Source organism: Lactuca sativa, chromosome 5 (assembly GCF_002870075.4).
Source record: "Lactuca sativa cultivar Salinas chromosome 5, Lsat_Salinas_v11, whole genome shotgun sequence".
NCBI classification, from domain to species: domain Eukaryota; kingdom Viridiplantae; phylum Streptophyta; class Magnoliopsida; order Asterales; family Asteraceae; genus Lactuca; species Lactuca sativa.
In genome coordinates, this window is record NC_056627.2 from 86,610,375 (window position 1) to 86,632,831 (window position 22,457).

Sequence of the window (22,457 nt, forward strand, 5' to 3'; positions counted from 1 at the left end):
GTACCGGGCCTTCAGTCCACCTGGTCCACTCTCTGAGTCTACAGTATGACTGGACCGCCCGCACCGAGCGTTCAGTCTATATGGCCCACTCTTCGAGCATCGGCACATCTCTACTGCCCTCTCAGGTCCTTCAGCCTATCCGTACCGCACGTCGGGCCTTCGGCCTTACTAGGTTCCCTCCCAGGCCTGCAGTCTATTCAGTCCGCCCTTTATATGTTGGCCTACAGCACAAAGCGGGACCCACCTCAACCCAACCCCCATACTAATCAAACAATCATGTGCACATAAATATCATACGTTATCATGTATATAACAGATAATCATACCGATCTAACAGATAAGTAACACAACAACCAACCTATAACCAGGATACCAACCTAACTAGTCACTTACATAAAATCATCCTATATAATAAGATACCAACCTAAACCAGGCCATTAATATAATATCATCCTATCTACCGGGATGTAGATATAGCAGATCAATAAACATATCAAGCAAATACCCGGATACAAAATCGATAAAGAGCTGGCCTTAGTGCCTTAGACCTTTTTGATATAGTGAGGATAACTCACCTTGCAATGCCAGACTAAACCATGAAATCATGCTCCCGAAACACTGCCCCAAACTCCAATACCTATAACAATCAATGATCCAATTCATAAATACCCGCTTACCAATTATCCTTAAAAGTCAAACCGGTCAACCCTTGGTCAAAGTCAAAGTTAACGGTTAAGGTCAACAATCCATGTTGACCTCAGCTCATCGAGTACCCTTAGCTACTCGCCGATTTCCTTGCATAACTCGCCAACTCGTCGAGTCACTAGAGTGACTCGTCGAGTTTCTAAGGTTTGCGGTCAAAAACTCCTTGGCCGACTCGTCGAGTCTCCCTTGTAACTTGTCTAGTTCATACATGTCCAAAGTTTGGGAAAACCCTAGCCGACTCGTCGAGTAACTCATCTGACTCGCCGGGTCAACAACAATCTTTATCGGACTCTCCGAGTTGACCATGCAACTCGTCGAGTCCCTTCAGTCCTTCATCCATATAGAAGCTTCTTCGTGAAACCAAGGCTCCAAACTATAGATCTAGGCTCCTAGGGTGTTTTTATCATGTAAACTTGCTAACTTTACATGCATGCAAGGTTCTATGGAACTAAAACACTCATAACTAGTATTAGGCAAAGGTTTTGGACATGAAAGAGGGTCAAAGCTTCATAAAGCTTGAAGGATTCTGTCCACAAAGCCTAGGGGAGTCAAGATCTGAAACTTTTCCCTTGTGACAAGCTCAAACCCGAAAATGTCTCTATCTTGCCCTAGAAATGACCATTTTCTTCCACAAAGGGGAGATCTAAGCAATTAAATGTAAAGGTGGTAGCTTTATACCTTAATCTTGATGCCATAATACTAGAAAGGCTGGATCTACAAGCTCTTTCTTGTCCCAAGCTCTCAACTCTTCAATAAACACTCCAATTCACTCTCTTTTGGTCTTACACACTCAATAATGGAGACTGGCTAACTATTAGGGTTTTCTCTTGATGTGAAGATGACAAGGGAGGCTGGGAAGGAAAGTTAAGGACCTTTAAATAGGGTGCAAAACCCTAGAATTAGGGTTTCATCCTCCAACTCTTACTCGTCGAATCCTAACTTGAACTCGGCTAGTAGGTCACTTAAAAATGTGCCCCAAACCGCTTCTACTCGACGAGTCAAGGCATCCAACTCGTCGACTAGACCTTGCAATTTATGAATAATTATAACCACAAATTGATACTCGGGAATTGGGGCGTTACACAAGCATTAAGGCCCTTAGCTTAAATTGAATTTCGCATCTTAATATCCTAAAAAGTAACCAACAATCATTTTAAAAGTGATAAACTTAAGGGTCAACCATTAAGTCCTTAATAGAACACCAAAAGTGATTAAAAAGCTATTTGATCAATTTTCCCAAATCTGTCCTTGAACATCTAAAATCCGTCGAAGGCAATTAGAATACTTAAATTTACGAGACTTAGTTTTCTTTAAATATTTGTGTGTCTAGTTTCTTCAAACTTTAAATCATATTTCGAAATTCCAAATCCTTCAGGGGTAAAATTAGCAATCTTCTCAGGCTAGGCCATGCTCTCACAGATTTCATGCATTGTCTTCAAAAAATCATAATAAATTCATTAGAACTCCAAATACCGAGATTCCAAATCTTATAGTTAGATATGGATGTATAGTTTCCTTACTAGATAGGTTCTGAAGTAATTCGTAGTATATTGGTACAGTTTATTCCAAGAGTGTTGAGTCGTCTAGAAATTGATAGCTTAAGGCTACTGACTTGTAAATTTAATATAAAATCAACCGAAAATCATTAGAACAATATCTTTATATTCCTGAAAAGATAAAAGAGGGAACTTTACCAATGTTGTTTATGGAAATTTAAGAATAGGTTGAAAGGTAAGAAAACATATCCCAAACAGAGAACTACAATCAAAGAGAAATTAAGGAAATATGCACATAAGTTTTATAAGAGTAATACAACAAGCACAAGCTAAATAATGTAATATTTTTGTGTAGGTTCTTGGAAAGGAAAGGATATATCTAGCTCACGCTAGCTAATTTTCAAGTTCAAGGAGGTGAGTTACACTAACTCTCCTATTATGTAGTCATTACTTATTTAATGTTATTGTTCATGGATACCTGAATCCGGTAGAGTAAACAAGGAAAGGCAGAATGTAGTCTGTTCTCTAGTGAGATAAGCAAACAAGATTCATTTCCATGTTCTTTATTCGTTAGTTATTCTTTCTTCATATTAATCGTATAATACTTTTGTGTTTTTGATTCAATAGTTGTTGTTTCTTCATATTAATCGTATAATATTTTATTAAATACATAAAATGACATACGATTAAATACATGATTACAACAAGATTAAAAACGTGATAAAAACTATTGAATTGAGAATGTGAATTTGAATCTTGTTCACATAAGTCATATGTTACTAGATACGTATAATCACGTTTGATTAAATACACGAGAACAACTATTGAATATAGAACACAAAAATGAATATTTTCCACATAAATCATATGTTCCTAGATACATATAATCACTTGCGATTATATGTATCTAATCACATACGATTTATGTGGCTAAGATTTATTTTCGCATTCTCGATTATATAATTATTTATTCCATTTTAATCATATGTGATTAAATACATTTAATCAAATATGATTGTATGTTTCTAATCACATACGATTTTATTTGGAAAAAAACCAAATCGTTTATATATAAATCATGTGATTATATATGTATATATATATATATATATATATATATATATATATATATATATATATCTGTGTGTGTGTGTGTATAATCACATTTATTATCTACACAATAACAAATAATGAATCAAGAACGTGAAAACAAATCTTTATCCCTATTAATCATATGTGATTAAATATATATAATCATACGTGATTATATGTATCTAATAACATATGATTTATGAGGAAAACATTCATTTTCGCTTTCTCGATCCAATAGTTGTTCTCATTATTTAATCACATATGATTAGATTTATGTATTTAATCACATATGATTTATATAGACAATATTCGTTTTACATTTCTGATTTAATATTTGTTCTCGTGTATTTAATCACATGTGATTATATGTATCAAACAACATATAATTTATGAGCGCAAGATTTGTTTTTGCGTTCTTGATTCAGAAGTTGTTCTGTGCCCATAGTAATCATATTTGATTAATTACATATTATCACATGTGATTAAAAACAAGAGAAAATTATTGAATCGAAAATTTGAAAATGAATCGTGTCTATTTAAATAATATTATATTAGATACATATAATCACATGTGATTAAATACATCTAATCACATGTGATTATATATATATATATATATATATATATATATATATATATGTGTGTGTGTGTGTGTGTGTGTGTGTGTGTATAATCACATATGATTTATATTAACAAAAAGAATAGTGTCAATATAAATCATATGTGATTGGATATATATAATCATATGTGATTATATTCAAGAGAACAACCATTTAATCAAAAAATGTGAAAACAGATTGTTGTTCATATTAATCATTTGTGAGTAAATAAGTATAATCAGATATGAGTAAGTACATGAGCAAAATTATTTAATGGAAAACTTGAAAATAAATCTTATTTATATAAATCATATGTGATTAGATACATATAAGCACATGTGATTATATGTATTTAATCACATGTGATTTCTATGAATAATACATACAATCAGACACGATTTATAACATTATATACATTTAATCACATATAGTGTTGGTGGTTATAAGTAGTGGATGGTGGTCATGTGGTGGAGATGAGTAGTTGTGTGTGGTGGTTATGATGGTGGAGTAGGTGGCGTAGGGTGGTGGTTAGTAGCAATGGGTGGTGGTGAGTGTTGCGGTTCGTGGGTAATAGTTGGTTTGTAGTAGTGGTAGGTAGTGGTTGCGGTGGTGATAAGTGGTGTGTAGTTGTGGGGATGGTGGTTATGATAGGTTATGGATAGGTTGGTAGTGGTGGTGGTGTTTATGGGTGGATGATGGTGGGTGGTGGTGGCGTGTAGTGATGTTTAGTGGTGGGTAATATGGTGGTAGGTGGTAATGATGTGGGTGAGTGGTGGCGGGTGGTGGTGAAGGTGGTGACGGGCGGTGTTGATGGGTGGTGGTAATGTGTGGTGGGTCGATGGTGGTGGTTAATGGTGATAGGTTGTGGTAGTTATGGTTTTTGTGAATGATAGATGGTGGTGGTGGCAAGTGTTGGTGATGTATAGTAGAGGTGGGTGGTAGTGGGTGGGTGGTGGTGTTGGTAGGTAGTGGTTGGAGATAGTGGCGAGTATTGGTAATGTTGGTGGGTGGTGGTGGTTAGTGGTAGAAGTGGGTGGTCATAATAGGGGTTGGTAGGTAGTAATAATGATGGTGGTGGGTGGTGGTGACGAGTGGTGTCGGCGGCTGGTGGTGGTTGTGGTTTTGGCGGGTGATGAGTGGTGTAGATGGGTGATAGTGACAGATGGTGGTGTTGGTGGGTAGTGGCTGGTGGTAGTGGCAAGTGTTGGTAAATATGATGGGTGGTGATGGTTGGTAGTAGAGGAGGTGGTATTGATGGGTGGTGGTTAGTGTTGGCGGGTGGTAGTGGGTGGTGGGTGGTGGTAACGTGTGGTGGTGGTTGTGGTTTTGGCGGGTGATGGGGAGTGTAGGCAGGTGGTAGTGACAGATGGTGGTGTTAGTGGGTGGTGGTTGGTGGTAGTGGCAAGTGTTGGTAGTGGTGGTGGGCGGTGGTCGTTGGTAGTAGAGGTGGTGGTAGTGATGGGTGGTGGTTAGTGTAGGCGGGTGGTAGTGACAGATGGTGGTGTTAGTGGGTGGTGGTTGGTGGTAGTGGCAAGTGTTGGTAGTGGTGGTGGGTGGTGGTCGTTGGTAGTAGAGGTGGTGGTAGTGATGGGTGGTGGTTAGTGTTGGCTGGTGGTAGTGATCGTGGTAGGTGGTGGGTAGTTGTTGTTGGTGGTGGTGGTTTTGGTGGGTGGTGGTGCGTGGTAGTGGTGGTTTTGGTGGGTGATAGATTGGGTGGTGGTGTTGATTGGTGGTGATAGGTGGTGTAGGCAGGTCCTGCTGATGGGTGGTGTTAGTGATTGGTCGGTGGTGGTGGGTGCTTGGTGATGGTGGTGATGGTGCATAATGGTAGTGGGGTTAGTAGTGGTGGTGACAGTACGTGATGGTGGTAGGGTTGGTGGTGGTGAGTGGTGGTAGTGGGTTGTTGGTTGTAGTGAACTAGTGATGAGTGGTTGGTACTGGTTGTGGGTGGTGGTGGTTGGTGGTTGATGGGTTGTAGATGGTGGTGATTGGTGGTTGGTGGGTGGTAGGTAGTGGTCGTGGATGTGTTGGGTGGGTGGTGAGTCGTGTAGTTTAGTGAGTTTTTTTTAATTGTATAATCACATATGATTTATATTAACAAAAAGAATAGTGTCAATATAAATCATATGTGATTGGATATATATAATCATATGTGATTATATTCAAGAGAACAACCATTTAATCAAAAAATGTGAAAACAGATTGTTGTTCATATTAATCATTTGTGAGTAAATAAGTATAATCAGATATGAGTAAGTACATGAGCAAAATTATTTAATGGAAAACTTGAAAATAAATCTTATTTATATAAATCATATGTGATTAGATACATATAAGCACATGTGATTATATGTATTTAATCACATGTGATTTCTATGAATAATACATACAATCAGACACGATTTATAACATTATATACATTTAATCACATATAGTGTTGGTGGTTATAAGTAGTGGATGGTGGTCATGTGGTGGAGATGAGTAGTTGTGTGTGGTGGTTATGATGGTGGAGTAGGTGGCGTAGGGTGGTGGTTAGTAGCAATGGGTGGTGGTGAGTGTTGCGGTTCGTGGGTAATAGTTGGTTTGTAGTAGTGGTAGGTAGTGGTTGCGGTGGTGATAAGTGGTGTGTAGTTGTGGGGATGGTGGTTATGATAGGTTATGGATAGGTTGGTAGTGGTGGTGGTGTTTATGGGTGGATGATGGTGGGTGGTGGTGGCGTGTAGTGATGTTTAGTGGTGGGTAATATGGTGGTAGGTGGTAATGATGTGGGTGAGTGGTGGCGGGTGGTGGTGAAGGTGGTGACGGGCGGTGTTGATGGGTGGTGGTAATGTGTGGTGGGTCGATGGTGGTGGTTAATGGTGATAGGTTGTGGTAGTTATGGTTTTTGTGAATGATAGATGGTGGTGGTGGCAAGTGTTGGTGATGTATAGTAGAGGTGGGTGGTAGTGGGTGGGTGGTGGTGTTGGTAGGTAGTGGTTGGAGATAGTGGCGAGTATTGGTAATGTTGGTGGGTGGTGGTGGTTAGTGGTAGAAGTGGGTGGTCATAATAGGGGTTGGTAGGTAGTAATAATGATGGTGGTGGGTGGTGGTGACGAGTGGTGTCGGCGGCTGGTGGTGGTTGTGGTTTTGGCGGGTGATGAGTGGTGTAGATGGGTGATAGTGACAGATGGTGGTGTTGGTGGGTAGTGGCTGGTGGTAGTGGCAAGTGTTGGTAAATATGATGGGTGGTGATGGTTGGTAGTAGAGGAGGTGGTATTGATGGGTGGTGGTTAGTGTTGGCGGGTGGTAGTGGGTGGTGGGTGGTGGTAACGTGTGGTGGTGGTTGTGGTTTTGGCGGGTGATGGGGAGTGTAGGCAGGTGGTAGTGACAGATGGTGGTGTTAGTGGGTGGTGGTTGGTGGTAGTGGCAAGTGTTGGTAGTGGTGGTGGGCGGTGGTCGTTGGTAGTAGAGGTGGTGGTAGTGATGGGTGGTGGTTAGTGTAGGCGGGTGGTAGTGACAGATGGTGGTGTTAGTGGGTGGTGGTTGGTGGTAGTGGCAAGTGTTGGTAGTGGTGGTGGGTGGTGGTCGTTGGTAGTAGAGGTGGTGGTAGTGATGGGTGGTGGTTAGTGTTGGCTGGTGGTAGTGATCGTGGTAGGTGGTGGGTAGTTGTTGTTGGTGGTGGTGGTTTTGGTGGGTGGTGGTGCGTGGTAGTGGTGGTTTTGGTGGGTGATAGATTGGGTGGTGGTGTTGATTGGTGGTGATAGGTGGTGTAGGCAGGTCCTGCTGATGGGTGGTGTTAGTGATTGGTCGGTGGTGGTGGGTGCTTGGTGATGGTGGTGATGGTGCATAATGGTAGTGGGGTTAGTAGTGGTGGTGACAGTACGTGATGGTGGTAGGGTTGGTGGTGGTGAGTGGTGGTAGTGGGTTGTTGGTTGTAGTGAACTAGTGATGAGTGGTTGGTACTGGTTGTGGGTGGTGGTGGTTGGTGGTTGATGGGTTGTAGATGGTGGTGATTGGTGGTTGGTGGGTGGTAGGTAGTGGTCGTGGATGTGTTGGGTGGGTGGTGAGTCGTGTAGTTTAGTGAGTTTTTTTTAATTGTATAATCACATATGATTTATATTAACAAAAAGAATAGTGTCAATATAAATCATATGTGATTGGATATATATAATCATATGTGATTATATTCAAGAGAACAACCATTTAATCAAAAAATGTGAAAACAGATTGTTGTTCATATTAATCATTTGTGAGTAAATAAGTATAATCAGATATGAGTAAGTACATGAGCAAAATTATTTAATGGAAAACTTGAAAATAAATCTTATTTATATAAATCATATGTGATTAGATACATATAAGCACATGTGATTATATGTATTTAATCACATGTGATTTCTATGAATAATACATACAATCAGACACGATTTATAACATTATATACATTTAATCACATATAGTGTTGGTGGTTATAAGTAGTGGATGGTGGTCATGTGGTGGAGATGAGTAGTTGTGTGTGGTGGTTATGATGGTGGAGTAGGTGGCGTAGGGTGGTGGTTAGTAGCAATGGGTGGTGGTGAGTGTTGCGGTTCGTGGGTAATAGTTGGTTTGTAGTAGTGGTAGGTAGTGGTTGCGGTGGTGATAAGTGGTGTGTAGTTGTGGGGATGGTGGTTATGATAGGTTATGGATAGGTTGGTAGTGGTGGTGGTGTTTATGGGTGGATGATGGTGGGTGGTGGTGGCGTGTAGTGATGTTTAGTGGTGGGTAATATGGTGGTAGGTGGTAATGATGTGGGTGAGTGGTGGCGGGTGGTGGTGAAGGTGGTGACGGGCGGTGTTGATGGGTGGTGGTAATGTGTGGTGGGTCGATGGTGGTGGTTAATGGTGATAGGTTGTGGTAGTTATGGTTTTTGTGAATGATAGATGGTGGTGGTGGCAAGTGTTGGTGATGTATAGTAGAGGTGGGTGGTAGTGGGTGGGTGGTGGTGTTGGTAGGTAGTGGTTGGAGATAGTGGCGAGTATTGGTAATGTTGGTGGGTGGTGGTGGTTAGTGGTAGAAGTGGGTGGTCATAATAGGGGTTGGTAGGTAGTAATAATGATGGTGGTGGGTGGTGGTGACGAGTGGTGTCGGCGGCTGGTGGTGGTTGTGGTTTTGGCGGGTGATGAGTGGTGTAGATGGGTGATAGTGACAGATGGTGGTGTTGGTGGGTAGTGGCTGGTGGTAGTGGCAAGTGTTGGTAAATATGATGGGTGGTGATGGTTGGTAGTAGAGGAGGTGGTATTGATGGGTGGTGGTTAGTGTTGGCGGGTGGTAGTGGGTGGTGGGTGGTGGTAACGTGTGGTGGTGGTTGTGGTTTTGGCGGGTGATGGGGAGTGTAGGCAGGTGGTAGTGACAGATGGTGGTGTTAGTGGGTGGTGGTTGGTGGTAGTGGCAAGTGTTGGTAGTGGTGGTGGGCGGTGGTCGTTGGTAGTAGAGGTGGTGGTAGTGATGGGTGGTGGTTAGTGTAGGCGGGTGGTAGTGACAGATGGTGGTGTTAGTGGGTGGTGGTTGGTGGTAGTGGCAAGTGTTGGTAGTGGTGGTGGGTGGTGGTCGTTGGTAGTAGAGGTGGTGGTAGTGATGGGTGGTGGTTAGTGTTGGCTGGTGGTAGTGATCGTGGTAGGTGGTGGGTAGTTGTTGTTGGTGGTGGTGGTTTTGGTGGGTGGTGGTGCGTGGTAGTGGTGGTTTTGGTGGGTGATAGATTGGGTGGTGGTGTTGATTGGTGGTGATAGGTGGTGTAGGCAGGTCCTGCTGATGGGTGGTGTTAGTGATTGGTCGGTGGTGGTGGGTGCTTGGTGATGGTGGTGATGGTGCATAATGGTAGTGGGGTTAGTAGTGGTGGTGACAGTACGTGATGGTGGTAGGGTTGGTGGTGGTGAGTGGTGGTAGTGGGTTGTTGGTTGTAGTGAACTAGTGATGAGTGGTTGGTACTGGTTGTGGGTGGTGGTGGTTGGTGGTTGATGGGTTGTAGATGGTGGTGATTGGTGGTTGGTGGGTGGTAGGTAGTGGTCGTGGATGTGTTGGGTGGGTGGTGAGTCGTGTAGTTTAGTGAGTTTTTTTTAATTGTATAATCACATATGATTTATATTAACAAAAAGAATAGTGTCAATATAAATCATATGTGATTGGATATATATAATCATATGTGATTATATTCAAGAGAACAACCATTTAATCAAAAAATGTGAAAACAGATTGTTGTTCATATTAATCATTTGTGAGTAAATAAGTATAATCAGATATGAGTAAGTACATGAGCAAAATTATTTAATGGAAAACTTGAAAATAAATCTTATTTATATAAATCATATGTGATTAGATACATATAAGCACATGTGATTATATGTATTTAATCACATGTGATTTCTATGAATAATACATACAATCAGACACGATTTATAACATTATATACATTTAATCACATATAGTGTTGGTGGTTATAAGTAGTGGATGGTGGTCATGTGGTGGAGATGAGTAGTTGTGTGTGGTGGTTATGATGGTGGAGTAGGTGGCGTAGGGTGGTGGTTAGTAGCAATGGGTGGTGGTGAGTGTTGCGGTTCGTGGGTAATAGTTGGTTTGTAGTAGTGGTAGGTAGTGGTTGCGGTGGTGATAAGTGGTGTGTAGTTGTGGGGATGGTGGTTATGATAGGTTATGGATAGGTTGGTAGTGGTGGTGGTGTTTATGGGTGGATGATGGTGGGTGGTGGTGGCGTGTAGTGATGTTTAGTGGTGGGTAATATGGTGGTAGGTGGTAATGATGTGGGTGAGTGGTGGCGGGTGGTGGTGAAGGTGGTGACGGGCGGTGTTGATGGGTGGTGGTAATGTGTGGTGGGTCGATGGTGGTGGTTAATGGTGATAGGTTGTGGTAGTTATGGTTTTTGTGAATGATAGATGGTGGTGGTGGCAAGTGTTGGTGATGTATAGTAGAGGTGGGTGGTAGTGGGTGGGTGGTGGTGTTGGTAGGTAGTGGTTGGAGATAGTGGCGAGTATTGGTAATGTTGGTGGGTGGTGGTGGTTAGTGGTAGAAGTGGGTGGTCATAATAGGGGTTGGTAGGTAGTAATAATGATGGTGGTGGGTGGTGGTGACGAGTGGTGTCGGCGGCTGGTGGTGGTTGTGGTTTTGGCGGGTGATGAGTGGTGTAGATGGGTGATAGTGACAGATGGTGGTGTTGGTGGGTAGTGGCTGGTGGTAGTGGCAAGTGTTGGTAAATATGATGGGTGGTGATGGTTGGTAGTAGAGGAGGTGGTATTGATGGGTGGTGGTTAGTGTTGGCGGGTGGTAGTGGGTGGTGGGTGGTGGTAACGTGTGGTGGTGGTTGTGGTTTTGGCGGGTGATGGGGAGTGTAGGCAGGTGGTAGTGACAGATGGTGGTGTTAGTGGGTGGTGGTTGGTGGTAGTGGCAAGTGTTGGTAGTGGTGGTGGGCGGTGGTCGTTGGTAGTAGAGGTGGTGGTAGTGATGGGTGGTGGTTAGTGTAGGCGGGTGGTAGTGACAGATGGTGGTGTTAGTGGGTGGTGGTTGGTGGTAGTGGCAAGTGTTGGTAGTGGTGGTGGGTGGTGGTCGTTGGTAGTAGAGGTGGTGGTAGTGATGGGTGGTGGTTAGTGTTGGCTGGTGGTAGTGATCGTGGTAGGTGGTGGGTAGTTGTTGTTGGTGGTGGTGGTTTTGGTGGGTGGTGGTGCGTGGTAGTGGTGGTTTTGGTGGGTGATAGATTGGGTGGTGGTGTTGATTGGTGGTGATAGGTGGTGTAGGCAGGTCCTGCTGATGGGTGGTGTTAGTGATTGGTCGGTGGTGGTGGGTGCTTGGTGATGGTGGTGATGGTGCATAATGGTAGTGGGGTTAGTAGTGGTGGTGACAGTACGTGATGGTGGTAGGGTTGGTGGTGGTGAGTGGTGGTAGTGGGTTGTTGGTTGTAGTGAACTAGTGATGAGTGGTTGGTACTGGTTGTGGGTGGTGGTGGTTGGTGGTTGATGGGTTGTAGATGGTGGTGATTGGTGGTTGGTGGGTGGTAGGTAGTGGTCGTGGATGTGTTGGGTGGGTGGTGAGTCGTGTAGTTTAGTGAGTTTTTTTTAATTGTTTTTAACTATTTTTTGATTTATGTGAATATTATTTTATAGTTTTTGATTTAATTACAAAAGTCTCACATTGTAAATTAAAGAAGAATTTTTGTTCTCAAATGTTCTCGCAATAAGAAGTGTTATAGGTCCCTTATCACATTATGTGTGTGTGTGTGTATATATATATATATATATATATATATATATATATATATATATATATATATATATATATATTCTTCAAAGCCTTGGTGAATAGTATAGTTTTGTTTGTTTGGCATTGTGCCACACCAGTTTTCCTGATGTTACGCTTTAGGTCCCTTATCATACGTGTTCTATAAATTTCGCGCAACACACTCCTAAGTCCCAACACATGTGTTTTACATCTGCTCCGTCCATCACTTTTGCTAGTCAATCATCTACTTCACCGTCATATATATATATATATATATATATATATATATATATATATATATATATATATATATATATATATATATATCCTTTCCGATTGACAAAGAGGAGGAACAAAAGCAACCCCAGAGTTCGATGCCCTTTCTAACATGATTTATGCTTTACTGCCAGTCATTACGTTATCAATTTTGATGGAGGTAGAAGGAAGACGTGAGGTAAAAGTCTGTTGAAATAAACACCCTTAGTTTTCGATTTTCAGGTCGTTGTCGTCAATCGTCAGCTTTTCCTCTCTTTTCATCCTATGAAATCATCGTGTTTCTTTTAGTTTTATAGGATATTTTCTCTGCTAATCAGAGAAACATTTGAAGGTGTAGAGATCGGAGGAGATTCAAAGGGAAGAAGGAAGAAGTAACCACGCACACCAACACTCCGGCCGTCGCCGCCCTCCCTCCCCATTCCCACCTCAGGTCATCTCCACTACAGGTATGGGTTTTGTTTTTTCCTTTTTCGTTGATCTCTCTCTTTCTACTAGATTTTATTGATATATTGAAAGGTGATTCGTCTAAGATTAAATTTTTTTTGCAAAAGGTTTTGGAGATGGTGGTGTGTGGCAGTGGTTTTTGAGCCAATGACAACATTTGGTTCTTCACTTCCAAACTCGATATGATGACTCAGATCAACGTACTTGAAACCTCTCCATCTTTTATAGTCGTCACCATAACCTAAAACCCTCAATCTCACATAAAGAAGAACACATCATGAACACCACTACGAACACTGTCGCCACCATCCACAATCATCCCCAAAACCCATCGGTACATTTGGACTGAACACCTCCTTCATGGTGGTGGACATGATTTTCCATGTGTCTTGGGTGCCTTTCGTTTCCATTCATGGTAATCATGGTTCTTTTGGTAATTTTGAATGTTTTTATTTTCTTTTTGTATTCTCAATGTTAGGATGACAATATATATGGTGAAATTGTCCTCAGGAAATTGAAAGCGGTGAATTTTAGCCTAAACTTTAGGAACCATCTTTCTCCCCTGCATTCTTTTTGTTACCCGTGGCATTTAAAATGTTCCTTTAATTTACATATTACAGTAAATCAAAAATGAGGTGTTATCGATGGAAAATCAAAGGATTTTGATGGAGGTTTTAGAATGCGAACCATGTTAATTTTGTTTATGCCAAAAGGTTTAGAACAACAAAAAAATTATTAATTACTTGAATTTGAACACTTACCTCCAAAAAGTGCACAATGAAGCAGTATTAATTTTGATTGTCGTTTTTATTATAATTTCCATGCCCTAATTAAATTCATACATCGATGGCCGGTTTTCTTTTACCTCGTATAATTCTTCAAGCTGATTTAATGTAGACATAAGGTGTTCGGTAAACTGCTCATAAATTTTGTTTGTGATAATGGAGCTCTTACTGGATGTAGGAAAGTTGAATGATTAAAATTGGGTGTTGGTTTTGCAGATGGATGACCTAAGTCAAAATAAATCAACGATATGCGACGTAGTGGATGTGATAGGATCTCAGAGGGTGGGTGCTGCCAAAGAGAAACCCTTGGAATTAGTCCCGAAATTAAGGTTTTGGGATAATAAAGTCACCACGTCGTGGAAAAAAATATGCCACGTCATGCTATTGTGTTGATGCACGTTCCTCATCAACAAATGTCACATTGTGGCCCACCTAATGCCACATCGTAGTGTTGCAAAATCCCAAAAGCATGAAATAATTAACCTTTGAAAAGAAACCTGGAAAAAGTGGATGCTACTATACATATATTGAGATTTTGAAAGTCACAAACATATATATATATATATATATATATATATATATATATATATATATATATATATATATATATATATATATATATATATATATATATATATATCATTTTCGTGAAACAACTTATATACGAAGTTTTGGCCTGCGTTTTGGTAATACTCTCAGATTTTAATATACATTAATCATTTATTTTATATAAATGATTATATTAATCATACTTGTAATCAATCACATCTTTATTAATTCGCTAAACTGGATACAATATTAATATTTATATTAATTCTTAAAGCCTTAGGGAATAGTATAGTTTAGTGTCTTTAGGATTTTGCCACACCAGTTTTCTATTGTTACATATTGGGTCCCTTATCACATGTGTTCTACAAATTTTGTCCAACGCACTCCCAAGTACCAGCACATGTGTTTTACATCTACTCCCTCCACCACTTTCGTTAGCCAATCGTCTTGTAACAACCCAAAAACATAGGTAATAATTTTCATTTATTAACTAAAAATAGTATCCGAATTTCTTTCCCACATAATACATTGTTCAAAAGATCTGAGTATCCAAAACAATGAGTTTGAAATACTGAAGAGTGCAAGCTACGCCATCAAGCCAGGCTCTTGCCCTTAGAGCCAAAAGTACCTCAAACACCCAACAAACTTTAAGGAAACGCCTAGTGAGTTTTCGAAAATGCACAACACATACAATCATAAAAAAACCATGCAATAGAAACGCATACATGAATTGCCATGGACTCCCTCCATGGTCTTTACTTGGAATGCCATGGGCTCCCTCCGCTGTCTGATAACCAAGTGTCATGGCACCCCCATGGTCTTCACCTGGAATGTCGTGGGCTCCCCCATGTTCTGATATCCAGGTGCCATGGGCTCCCCCCATGGTCTTAACATAAAACAATCCATACCACAAAGCATGCAATTGCATATCAATCAATTACTACACATCAGATAATGGGCCGACATTGGTGCCTTCGACCCATTGGTATGATGAGAAGACTCACCTCAGTCTACTAAACAGAATAGCCACTCACCTATCAGCCTGAAACATCACACTGAATAATGGTACAAATACCACTAAATTAGGTTTATAACTCAACCTAGTCAAAGAGTCCAAAAACCTAAGCCTAAGTCCTTACATGGTGGCCCAAAAGTCTTTCCTTTACTAATGGGCCTAGGATCCAAGATAAAAGTTATTAACAGGGCACATGGCCCAATAAGGTCCAACCAAAACAACTATGGTGCAAAACAAAATAATCAGACCATTAACTCAAAATAGGACCATGCCGAAAAATGAATAAGGCCCAAAATGCTTACAAGCCAACATGAAGCCCAAACCTATCGAGGGTGCGTACGCCCAGCGTACCACTCCAGTGCACTTAGCTTACTGAGCCCTTTGGTTGTACGCGTAGCATACACAATATTACACCCGACGTAAAAGCATGGTATGCACCAGCGAACATTTAGTGCTTAATACTTGGGATTTTAATGTTAAACTTCAGATCTGAGTCCATTAATATTTCCTAGGGCATAAAGTTGGCAGCTTTATGCCCTTGCATGCCATAAGGGTTCCCAATACTTCATTCTCATTAAGACCTCATTTAAGACCTTAAACTCATGCATGGTATGAAAACAACAATCAAGATGACACCTTTATGCATCAAGTATGGTAAAAAAAGCTTAGATCTAACTATCTTAGTCTCTAGAGTTGCTCAACTCTCAAGAGAGGGTCCAAGAACCAACAAGGGACTTCATAACAAAACCCTAACTCAAACTAAAAAAAGAGATGAAAAGGTTATGACTTTATACCACTAGAAGTTCCTAAAGATAAACTAGATGCAGGATCTAGAAGCTTAATGACACCCAATACTTGATCACCACCTTCTCCTTCTTGAATGCTCTCTAAAATGGCCACCAAAACATTCTTTAAGCTCAAGGATCACACTCAAATGAAAATTTGGGGTTAAGGGCCGAAATGAGGCTATGGAGGCTGATTAGGTTTTGGTCCAAATGATATAAGATTGCTTAAATAGGTTGCAAGTCAAAGAATTAGGGTTTGAGATATCTGCCTCCTACGCACCACATAATGCCCGTATGCCCAACGTACGAGCCCCAGTCACTCAATGCCCTCACACACGTATGCTAAGCGTACACAAATGTACACCCAACGTACGGAAAGGACCATTTTTGACAAAATTGAAGCACTTGAGGGTGAACAATGGAATACCTAGATTGGAGTGTTACACATCTTCTTCACTGATACATATCTCTTTTTGATTAAATCCAATCCAATTAATGGGAGGAGGAATAACAACAGCCACAGGGGTCAACGCCCCTTCTTGAATGAGTTATGCTTCACCGCTAGTCACCACGTTATCGATTGAGATGAAGAGAGAGAGAGAGACAAGGAAGAAGAGAGGTAAAGTCTCATGAAATCTACAACCCTAGTTTTGATTTTCAGGTCGTTGTCGTGAGTCATCAGCTTTTCCTCTATTTTCATCCTTCAAAATCATTGTCTTTCTTTTAGTTTTTTACGTTATATGCTCTGATAATCAGAGAAACATTCGAAGGTGCTAAGATTGGAGGAGATCAAGAGGGAAGAAGGAAGAAGCAACCACACAAAATAGTGCTACAGCCGTTGCCACCCTCCTATCGCCACCTTCGGTCATCTCCAAAGCTGGTATGGGTTTCATTTTTTCATTTTTTTTATCTCTCTTTTTTACAGATTTTACTAATATATTGAAAGGTGATTCGTTTGAAATTTAATTTTTTTTCAGAAGGTTTTGGAGGTAGTGGTGTGTGGTAGTGGTTATTGAGCTAAAGACAACATTTGGTTCTTCACTTCCAAACTCAATATGATGACTTGAAGCAACATACTTGAAACCTCTCCATCTGTTGCATCCGTAACCATAGCTTACTACCATGAATCTCGCATAGAGAAGCACACATCGTGAACACCACCACGAACGCTGTCACCACCATCTACAATCACCTCCAAAATCCATCGGTGGATTTCGGCTCAACACCTCCTTCGTGGTGGCAAAAAATCTTGTATGATGAAGGAGGATGACGGTTGAATTATGATGAATTGTTGACCTAAGCATTTACCAAATTCAATAAAGTAGGTGGATGAGTACAAACACCTGAATATCTTTTTCCTCGATTATTCCTACCTTTTTCTGGTTTTTCTTTTAAATTTTAATCCTTAATATATCTTTTCTAGCAGATTAATTTTTTAAGACCCAAGTTTTGTTGTTATAGTCTCTCATAGTTGTAATTCTCTCAGGTTTTTCTACAAAATATGGATGAAAGAATGTCATATTGTTGCTACAGTTATGTTGTTTGTTTCTATACGATATAAAAGGTTGTTGATGCACTTAGGTTTGGCTGGAAATATATTTTTATTTTTATTTAGCTAAAAGGTAATGTGATTATATAAATTGTTTTTCATTTGATCTAAATAAGTTATATAAGAATCTTCAACATTTACATGTTATTAGTATGAAGAGGTTCGTAGGGGATGATCGGCTTGGTGGGGAAGAAGGATGAACTTAGGCTCTGCAGAAGATTCGGTTGCTAACAGTTGCTACCGAACCAAGGTGAGATTGGGCTGTCCACCTACATATGAAAAAGAAAATCGTAACCTACAAGAAAGTGAGAGCTCAAACTACAATTTGCAGATTGGTTTTGGTAAAAGAGATGGAACTAATACTCTCCCACTTGGAATGCTACGTTTTTCGTTTTTTGGAAGAAGGCAAATAAAGCAGGTAGAAATTAAGTGGTACAAGGATAGTAAATGTAAGTTTTTTTTTTCTTTAGAAGGGACCATTTAAGAAAAATATAAACTTTGGTGTTAATGTTTGGTTTTCTGTCAATTAGTATCTTCTTCTGAAAAGAGCAATGCACTTTATGGTCTTTAGGTTTGCATTTACCTGGTATGATTTTGAGCATGAAAAGACAGTGTGCTTACATTTTTATGTTTTTAATTTTTATCTATGTTTTTAATTTTTATCACATGATCTGTTTTAACAAAACAAGCAACCTATTTTGATTAAGGTAAAAATAACATGTTTATGTGGTTATGTTTTTTAATCAGGCCAAAAAGTATTTTGCATTCATCTTATGTTTTTGTTTGTCTAATTATGAGAATGCATGAAAATACAATATAAAAACAATTGTGGTTCATTCTATAACAAGTGAAATCTCTATGAATTTTTGCAACGGTGGAAGGGATTTTCGTCATCAATCATGACTTTATGGACACACACTCATATACACAACCACACATACATTGTTATATATTGTATATATGCGAGTGACGGTCCATTTGAAAGTAAAATTCTATAACATCATAGTAACTTATGTTAATTTTTAAATGTTTATCACACTTTATTAGAACCCGTGACGTAGCACAAATGGACATTAGACCCATTTATTAAATGAGTTTATTTAAAAGAAAAAACTAAATACAAAATTTTAAACATTTGAGAAGTTTTAACTTATAATAAAAGTGAGAAAAATGTTGATTTATAAAAATTAAAGTGTTTTTTTTTCTTTTTTAAATTTAAACAAATAATTTAGATAAATAAATAAAGAAAATTAACGAATATTTAATTTTGTAATTTTGAAATTAAAAGGAAAGTTTATTAATGAAATCGATATGCATTTATTATCACATATAAATGCTATCAAAAATTTAATAAAATGAAAAAACCATAAAATGACATGTAGAATAAAAATTAATTTAAAGTAACCACAAAATTACATGTATCAAAATAAATAACAATGTGACATATGTCAAAAAAATATTAATATATTAGGGGGATTTATAGTCCGACTAGTTTCACATTTATCATTTCTTTGGAGTCATTGTATGAATTAAATAAGTGAATGATTACCTAAGCGTTTTAGTGTAATGGTATCCGGTTTTACCCTTCTTCCATTATATCGAGGGTTCAACTCATGTACACATAAATGAAATAAGTTAGGTTTACTTAAAATACATTTCCCGTTTAATAAAAAAAATTTAGATAAAATAGAATTTGCATGATTCTTTTTTGTTTTTGGTGTAAGTGGTTTTATGAGACTTAGTTCATGAAGGGCAAAAATAAACTTTTTTTTACATTAATGTTATTAAAAATAGTCACAAGAATTAAACCGACAAAACTTAAAAAACATTAAGATTTTTATATCAATAAGCCTTCTTAAATGCTAAAGACCATAGGAAAATTATGATTTGTTTGTTTTTGATTTACAACAAAATGGCATAATTAAGCAATTTTTGTTTTCAACCGGTAGTAACCCTTAAATCTACTTTCATAGCTTTAACTCGGAAAATGATACCGTCATGAGCAATCATGTGAGGAATGGGTAGTGAAATATTGTCTTTCATTCAAAAATTTAAGCAATTCGGTCATAATATCGAATGAATTCAAAACACAATTCAATACTAATACCAACAACTACATAAATCATAAAACAGTAAATATGTTACGATAAAAACGTAGGAGGTTGCATAAAAAATGAGAGGATAATTATTATTTTAGAGCAACACGCCCTAACAATTAATTTTGTATAAATCATTATCTCATGATATGTCTAATATGTCTCAAAATTAAAAGACATTGTGACGTCTCAATTTCATAATGTTTTTTATTTTTAAAATCTTGAAATCATTTGTAATCAACTGGATAAGTACGAAGTTTAATGAGTTCCCCAAGATACCATATATCAAAATACATATACATGCATACAAACGATGGCTCGCGACCTTTTGTCGATCCATCAATTAGCTCGCGACATTTTGTCGATCCACCAATAATATGTGTGTCTAGACTTACAGCATGTCTGACAATTCGTCATCAACATGAGTCTATAAACTCCGGACCTATAATCATTCCGCTATCAACCCCACACTTAACCGTAACGAATAACTCAAATACAATAACATTTAAGCACATAGAGACTACACTTCTGACCCTCCTCTACTAGCTCTTACATCCTAACATACATGGATACATATTGTAATACATAGTATAGTGAAATAACTCACCTGAAAAATTACTCAGACGACTATGAACTATCTGACTCGTGATCCAACCGACGGGTAACATGTCTAACAAGTATTAATCTATAATACTATAACTTATTAATTTCTATGACAATCTGGTAATAAAAATATTTTCACTAATCCCAATGAATGCTTCAAGTTTTATCAAATAAGGATTAACAAGGTAAGATCACTCCCGTAAGTACATCAATCAGTATTTTGATTTGGAATCACTAATAAATCTTATTTATAGATTCATAATAATGATTAAGAATATAAATATAAGTTACACATAAAGCGTAGTAAGTCCAGCTTAACATACATAGTTTGCAAAAAGTCAGAAACTTCGCAGGCAGAGCTTTGACCCCGAATACTTCATTTCATTAGGATTTCCAATGTCGCAACACCGCGCTAAATTGCTCGAGACTTAGAAGTCAGACCCTAGAGGTTTTGGAGAAAGTTTGAGAAATATATTGATTGAAATGGTTTGAAAAATGAGCAAATCCCAACTCCTCTTTAAATGCATGTTCATAGGGTGCGCCGCATCATGTTCTATTATTAAGGTGTCTTGTGTCACGTTATTGTTGGTTCACATCGAAGAGGTTGGTTGAGGGTCCGACCTCAACTTCACCATGTGGTGCACTACGGTACTGCCACGTCACTCTCAACATTTATTTTTCGTGATTCTCGAGAAATCATAACTTTCGCATACGAGCTCTGGGTTTGATGTTCTTTATATCTAATCATAGGTATTTCCGAGTACTATAATCTCTCTGTCGATCTCAATAACTAATTTTTATTCTATTTTAAATTCAAATTTTTATAGAGATTAAATTGTTAAAATCTGTGTGAAAATCATAACTCTTTTATATGAACTCCGTTCTCGACTGTCTGTATATCTAACTATTTGTATTTACCACATCTTCAACTCTCGTTTACATTGTTTTGGCTAACAATCAACTGATATTAATTTCTATTTATGTGTTTACCAGAAACTTCGAAAAATTATAACTTTTTCATACAAAGTCCGATTTAGACGTTCTTTATATGCACATTTTCGTAATTTCGATTACTACGACTTTCATTTAGATTACTTAGGCTAAAAAGTAGTATAATTATACTTCAAACTTTATAAAAAAACATTTATATGAAATTCTATTGTAAAATGAAAATAAGGTGTTACAGATATCAAATTTAGGACGAATTGGTTTATTGTAAGTGTTTCCATAATGTAGAATCTGCAACAAATATTGTGGATAGGAAAAAAGATAAGAAGATATTTGATTTTTCTCATGAAAAAATCAAACATCAATCTATATTTTGTTCCTATCTATCATCCTACTCATATAGAATAATGAGTAAGAGGATATTTGATTTCTTTTAACACATTAGTTAAACTTGATACTTGTCTTGATCAAATACGTATGAACCTGGGTATGAACATAAAGTAAAAATATATTTGATTTATGTTGTGGATAAGTACATATCCTCACAATTAATGAGAAATTAGTGCGGTGCACATTACAGCGGTTTTGTTAATATTATATTTTCAATGAAATTTATCTAATGTTCTGATACACAAATCATCTTTATATTTTTGCTATTACACATGGGCCATGACTGTAATTTTGTCTTACACATGAAATATTTTTGTAATATGATATTACACAAGGTCCATTTCTAAAATTTCATTACACAATGACTGATCATATATTATCAGTACTATACAAAGATCATTTATGTCATATCGATGGTCTCTTTTTTTATATTGTTCGACGTGGTTTTATGTACAAACTATTTCTGCAATTTCGATATTACATATGACATATTTCTATAATCTCATTACGGACAATATTTTTGTAATTTCGTTATTATATAGGGACTATTTATGTAATTATTTATTATAAGGACTAATTATGTAACTATTTCTTACAAGGAACATTTATGTAATTTTTGATTTCTTCCAAGACTGTGTTTGTAACTTTATAAATCTTACCAGGACAATTTTTATAACTATTTCATACAGGGACCTTTTCTGTAAATTTTTGTATTTCCTAGGGGCCATTTCAGTAACTTTGTGACTAAGTATAGGTATTTCTATAATTTAATTTTATGAACAAATGCCTATTTTTTATTTTTCCGAATAGTTAAAAATACAGTATTAACGTATTTGGTAAGTTTAGGAAAAGAAGAAACTTAATCTAAAAGGTTGAGTATTGTT